The sequence below is a fragment of the Cephus cinctus genome, unplaced genomic scaffold (assembly GCF_000341935.2).
Source record: "Cephus cinctus unplaced genomic scaffold, Ccin1 Ccin1_scaffold0024, whole genome shotgun sequence".
Taxonomy (NCBI): domain Eukaryota; kingdom Metazoa; phylum Arthropoda; class Insecta; order Hymenoptera; family Cephidae; genus Cephus; species Cephus cinctus.
In genome coordinates, this window is record NW_014332772.1 from 27,116 (window position 1) to 34,513 (window position 7,398).

General features: G+C 36.1%; 1 protein-coding gene across 4 annotated transcripts in view; it reads right to left on the reverse strand.

The window, feature by feature from the left end:
- LOC107266740 (dnaJ homolog subfamily B member 6-B) overlaps window positions 1-7,398 on the reverse strand; it is a 39,544-nt gene that overhangs the window by 14,495 nt on the left and 17,651 nt on the right. Inside the window, exon 2 of one of the 4 annotated variants that reach the window (XM_015737535.2) lies at window positions 2,455-2,573. The exons of the other annotated variants lie outside the window; for them this stretch is intronic. The gene's annotated coding sequence lies outside the window, so the exon portion shown is untranslated. The remainder of the gene's footprint in view (window positions 1-2,454; window positions 2,574-7,398) is intronic. 4 annotated transcript variants of the gene reach the window in all.

Below are 7,398 nucleotides of genomic sequence, written 5' to 3' on the forward strand. Positions count from 1 at the left end.
GGGGGGGGGGCGTGGGTGAGAAAACTCGGTATGAATCAGACGGAATTTGGATTCGACTGGGTTGACGTAGCAGTGAAGGCACACACGTGGGCCGGACATCGCCTTGCCGAGGAGTGGGCGAGTTTCCAACAATGGGAATTCGACGAATTCGCCCTCAAGCTAAATGAACAGTCGCCGCGCATGACGTAGCGCGGCGACCGTTCCATGCAAAAGTTTGCTTTGTGATTTGAGTATTTACTGTTTGTTTATTTTAGTATGATAAAGGGGCGATAGTGTTCTTTGTTTGTTGCTAGTGCAAAAAGATCATTTTACCGATGCATATACTTTTGTATGGATTACATGGGCTCTTTCATATAATTTACTAACAATAACTGGTATCATTAACGAATGATAATGAAAATTACGGTCATTATCAGCCATTTCGATTTTGGGCGATAATTCTTTTATTTTTTATTTTTAACGTGATCATTCCCTCCCATTTTTTGTGTATGACTTGATGCTGTCACATTACTATACTTCACTATAACAATATGAAATCAATGAGATGCGATATTCGCATGCGAATATACCCATTTACGTAGTTTTCAGCAATGCAGATGGCGTTGCAAGTTCAGTGAATTTAAGATACGCGCTGCATATCGCTGTTCCCCGTCACTTCGTATTCATCAGTTATCATTAAATAAGTAAAATTGTCGGCTGGTACTTTATAATAGTTTTTCCTTAGGTGTTGACTATTGAAAAACTATTATAAAGTACCAGCCGACAATTTTACTTATTTAATAATGAATACTGACCAAAAAAATTATGGATTCTTCTTACGTCACATCTCTCAACAATTTGGAAGGAGGACAATGGAGTTAATGAAGACCTAGAAACTACATTCTAGAAAAATCACCATCTTACAACATCAACGCATATTCCTTCTTAGATGTAGAAATAAGAAGTTATTACCTAAACACCTACAAATTGGCTGCGTAAGGTCAACACCTAAAGAAAAACTATTCATCAGTTATCAACAGGGGACACGATAGAAATAAAAATAATCTTTTGCTGTTTTCCATAAATCACTGATGGGTGTCCAGGATTCATCTAATTCTATATTCATTTACATGATTTACTGTCGTGTCATATTTCACGTCTACATTTAGAGCTCTGTTCAAAGTTAAAGAAACTCAAAGAAGGCGTAATGTACGTTTGAATTATAAGATACACGTATCAACTGATATAAGGGTAACGATAACTGAACGATAATTTTTTAAAAACCATTATTATATGGGTATACAGAAATGTGAATATATATGCGAGAAAGTATAAGCGAGTGAGAGGGGCGAATGAGCGCCTGTAGCCGGTCCTGACGACGAAATCTGCGTGTGAACAAGAGAGCGTAGAGATATGTATATATGAGAAGAGTCCAAGTCGAGTGCGAGCTCGATAGCGAGTGTGGGCGAGTTGGAGCGTGAGAGAGAAAAATCGCACGAGTCAACGCGAGACTCACACACGGATTACACGGGCAAGCGTGTGTGACGAACACGAAATCGAGGCATGAGAGTCCCCGATAGAAGCGCGAGCACGGAAGATAATGAAAACGTGAACCCTATCCTGCGTATTGATGATATAAGAGGCCCAACTCATATCCTGACGACCCCCCTTGCCTCACAAGAATTCCGCGATAGGAAAAAAAGGAAAGCCTGCATATATTAAACGTGAATGAATTAAGAATATGGCTAACAAATTAAGAGCTATTATTAATATATGTTAGGGGTAACTATGTATAACGTCGTTTTTTCGCAGTATTGAAGTTAAAAAAATGACAATTATGTATACTATTAATAAATTAAAATTTTATTGAAAATAAAGCAGCATATAGGGTTGTGGCACTTTGTGAATAATTTGGCCAAAGAATTAATTTTGAAAATTGCAAATTCAGCTTCAGCTTTCACGTAACCGCGTACGTACTTAAAATTAATATTGTATAGTAATGAAAAAAAAAATTATTTCATGCATCATTTCATTTCGCAGCAAGTGTTTGAACTGTTAGTGGGGGGGCGGGGGGTACCGTGTATATAACGCTTGATAACGAAACCAATATATTTGCGTCCTTTATCTGCCAACATTTTGAGAACAATTAATCGAGAGACTATTTAATAAGATTAATTCGCTCTTTTTTGTTTTAATCTTCGCTGCAAGGTTAGCATACAGATGCAAAATAAACAAATTTCTTACAAATCTTCGAAAATGAAATTTCGCAAATTTTCTACTATCCATGTTATTCTGCTTATAAAATCACAAAATATTCACCCGAAACATTTACCCTGACAGAATGACAAACCCAAGATGGACATTGATTGCGCGCAACGTCTCCAAGTTGTTGTATATAAGGCGAGCAATGACAAAAAAGGATTCGCCAAACAATAATGACATTAGAAGAAATTCAACAGTGGTTAACTACTTTACCTGTAGTTGAATCGGTGGCCGCAACGGATCCAAACTGTCTCACTAAAAATCTCTATCTCCGTATCCATTGTGTAATCCAACAAAATTCTTACGATAATGTGTTCTCATCCATCTATTTTCTACAAACATATACATACGAAATTAATACGTGGGTTCATACGAAATTAACCTCCCGGCTCGGGGAATTTAATCGACGGCCGTGCGAACCCGAACCAAACGAGGAGAACAATAGTGGGCCGTCGAAAGGTGAACGTCTGAGAGATGTGATTTCCTGTTACGGTGATCCAGCGATAATAATCATAATAGTAATGAATTTTTTGTTAAAAAATAAATTAGTATAAATATAAGATAACCTCAACATTCGAGCCAAAAATCATTACATTCTACCGTACGAAAATGAAGATATTGAAATTTGAAGATATTCATTTTCTACAGGTCATGTATATCTATATAGTGGAAATTTACCCACTTTTATATTTTGTATATATTACAAACTATACGGTTAATCATGTTCAAATTTTACACAGACGAAGATTTAGTTATTATCTAGTAAATAAAAAAAAAATAAAAATTTTATCTCGTATTGTGTGTTATCACCATCGACGTATAGTATAGACTATGCATAGTAGACATAGGAAAAATGGTCGGCTAAAAGAAAAAGATAGCGACTGGTGGTGGCCAAGTCCTGTCTTTTTCTAATTAGCAACCGTAATACGAGAGTATAGAAAACGTAGCGAATGGGAGCATGAGAAAAGGAGAGCAATTAGCCGCCACCTTATTCCCTCTTTGTTTATTAAAGTCGACACTTTTCTTCAAAGGATCTAAGGAACGGATCGCGTAGTCCATAAACTATATGTCGATGGTTACCACCGAGAGCATCTTCATTGATTAACCATATTTCCACCATGCGAGTTTTCATCAATAAAAGTAAATCGCCAGTCTCACTGGTTGAATATATATACATATACATTTTCTTCAATTTAACCGCCATTCGCCAACCACGTTTAAATTAGATACTATGTAAAACGCATCGAGACGAAATCAGTTTATGAAGTGAATGAGATAAAGGAAAACAAATTGTTAAGGGTAGTCATATCATAGACAAAAGTAACACGTGAAAACAAATTCTTAACAATAAAATTGAAAAAGTCATACGCTATGGCCCACTGAGGACTTTTACCACCTCGACACGACTCATTGCTTGACGTCACTCTTACATATTTGGCCAGGCGTTCCGAAACGCAGAATTTTACACTACCGTCATACCTTAGTTCACAGAGAGGCCCTTACTAATCCATTAGAGTTACGTAATACAGTGCCGACCGAAGTGTAAAATAGTAATTATTTACAATAGTCTTTCGAAGAGTCATTTCTGCCACCCGCTGGTACTTGTTTCCTCGAAATTATTTTAAAAAATCCATTGCTTGACGTCACTTTTACACATTTAGCCAGGCGTTCCGAAATTTAACAGACTTTTAACACTACCGTGACACATTAGTTCACAGAGATACTTAATTTTATTTTTAATTGAAGTCACTATACAGTCATAATCGAGATACAATCGATTTAAGGCCTTAGGCATCTTCTTTTACCTGTGTGAGGTTGGCCCCTCATTATGAAAATTAATAAAAGAAAGTTAGAGTTCTGCTTCCCCCCGGAAGAGTTCTAGAGTTCCTGATAGTTTTTAGAAATAGTTCTGTCGATTAAATGCGAAAAATTGCGATATTTGAAAATGGGGGGCCAACTTCACGGCGCCCCCCATTTTTGAAAAAATGTAATTTTTTTCGCAGTTCTGAATAGATTAACAATAGTTCTACAGTTCTCTGCACCTTTCATCAATAGTTCCGGTCGTTATCCGCTTCAAAATAAAGTTTGAAAAATACGTCAGCCCCCCATCTTTTAGAAAAACGTATTTTTTTAGTGTTCCGAATAGTTCTCAAAGAGTTCTATCGATAATTCCTATGGCAAAAAGCTGAGAAATTAAAATTGAAAGAGTTCTGGCACTTTGAAGATTCTCCATCGCAAGTGGGGTTAATTTGGAAAAAAAAATTAAGAGTTCCGGGAGTTCTGATGGGAGTTCTGGATAGTTCTCAAAGAGTTCTACAAAACGAATACCTGGACTTGATTAATCCATCCAGTATTCTGGGGGTATCGGATTTTATACGATTAATTGATTTTTTGAAATACTCTTTTCAACATGATTTTTTGACGAAATCTGGATATGTATTGTACCCAAAACCTATAGGGAACTGTAGAACTCTATGAGAACTATTCGGGACACTAAAAAAAATACGATTTTCTAAAAGATGGGGGGCTGACGTATTTTTTCATACTTTATTTTGAAGCGGATAATGACCGGAACTATTCATGAAAAGTGCAGAGAACTGTAGAACTATTGTTAATCTATTCAGAACTGCGAAAAAAATTACATTTTTTCAAAAAATGGGGGGCTCCGTGAAATTAGCCCCCCATTTTCAAATATCGCAATTTTTCGCATTTAATCGACAGAACTATTTCTAAAAACTATCAGGAACTCTAGAACTCTTCCGGGAGGAAGCAGAACTCTAACTTTCTTTTATTAATTTTCATAATGAGGGGCCAACTTCACAGAGGTTCTTCTTTTCTTTCTTGCCTGTAATTTTTCTAAATATCACGTTTACGAGGAAATATTGAAATTAATCGTTCCCATGTACATTTTTAGCAAAATGACACTGCTGATAGAAACGACGAAACATCCAATTACGTTAATACTTGCAAAAGTCTCGCAACAGTCGTTCCATTATTCCTTTACGTTTTTATGAATATACCATTAATAATGCAACCAAAATTCTGGGAAGAACCGAAACGCAACAACTATTTGTTTCGGGTCATAAAGATCGATAATTACTCGATCTTAACATGTAGTTTTTTCTTCAAAGACTTTTCGTCACCTCTACCACTAGCGATATACGTTTCCAAGATTGGTAACGGTAGCCACATTAGTTTTGCAAAAAATTGTTCTACAAAATTAATCACAAATCCAATCGAACCTTTTCAGTGCTAATTTAATTTTAAAAATGTCACAACCACGACTCTGAGAGTTATAGCTATTACCAAATACGTTTTGAGAAAACTTGTTAAATTCGGAGTAAGTAGGAGGAAAATAGGACAAAAAACAGGCATTGGGGGCAGCCGAGGCGAAACGGGTATATTGATATGGGCGAATAAACTGCGATACCTCATATTCTTATTCAGTTATACAGCGTTTCTCATCTAACTTCATTCACAAAAAAAAAAAAGTTTGAGTGCCATTGTACTCACGAATGATGTGTAAACATGTTGTAGGAAGTTCAGTGCGGGAAACTATTTATAATTGAAAATTATTTTTTTTACAAGAAATTGAGTTTAATTTTAATTCGGAATTTATTTGTCTTCAATTTCTTTAATACATGAAATTATAGGTTTATGATAGCTAAAATATGAGACATAAATTTTTAACTGTATTCATTTAAATATCATGTGACATCGCATGTCACATATATATTGTAATAATCATCGGTATGACAAAATCGATTGTAAATTTCTCTTAGTAAGTTGATCATAAATGTTTTCCCGCAACCGGCAGGGTCAGTAAGAAAAATTTGCAATGGTCCATCATTATTCAAAATATGCGAAATAACATGAAGTAATAGACTTTTTTGACCATAATTAGCTGTACGCATTAATTTATTGAAGTCTTCTTTGTCCATAATATTCTCGCGCTTCTTTGCTATAGGACCAAGACGATTTAACGTAGCTAGTCTCAAATCGGCGTTTGCATCGTTATTAGCATTAGCAAGAAAATTAGCAAAGGGTCAGCATCTCGTACATGTGCTGCTAATAAACTGATTTCCTTTGAAATTTCTTCATCATCGTCATCATTTTCGATACACAATTCTCGACAAATTTCCATTGTTTTAGCTATATCCAAATTCGATTCGAATTCTAGTCTTAGCTCCATTATGAGTACTACATCGTTGGCTAGCACATGTACATACACATGGCCAGCCTGCGCGGAGAGTATGCGCATAAGCGCAGCACACACACAATGATGCAGTCACATCTACGTGACTTACGCCTTACAACTTACAACGGTCGACTTCCCATTTAGCCCCGACCGTACACCGATAATACAGATATTTACACATCAAAAAATTCAACGACGTGCAATGTGTTGGCCTTCCCGGGACCTTATCCTTGGATCTTTGTACCGAACAACTTTTCCGTAAAAATTTTTTCCATATCATCAAAGGCAACCATGATATTCTAAGCGGTCAAGTTAGGTGAGTCACCCTAAATAGAAAATAATAGTATATCGTGCATTAAGAGCGTAAAGAAGATTATTTCGACGAGTGTGAAGTTTGCCGGATGAGCGACATTCATACGAGTCAAATTATAACCTTTCACCCTTGATGCACACAATGATATTTTTTGTCCGGCTCCATTTAAAAACACGACGTCTAGGTTATACACGATCAAAAAGTTTTAAGTCTGCTATAACAGAAGCAAAAACGTGTATATGCTCGCGCTAGCGAAGCATATCCTATGAGATTCAATATAGATAATACTAGAGGACTATGCATTTTAAGATAGGACCAATAAAAAAGCTTAGCAAGGTATACTTTTTTTTTTTATAAAACTAAACAAACCTTGCATCTCCGGTTGTCACTACAATTATTATGTAGTTGTTTAAAGATAGTCAGGCTACAAAGACGATTAAATATAGTGTAAGCTTTAACAAAGGATTAACAATCTATTCGTGAATTAAAAAGAAAAAATTGTCAAGTTCCCAGTCAGATATGGCGCAAACGAAAGTAAATAGAGCGTAAAATTTAGCAAGCAGTTGAGAATCAATTCGTAAAAAAAAAATAGTAGCCATTTTTTGTGTTGGGGGCCAGCGTGAATCTGCCCCCCCCCCCCCCCCCC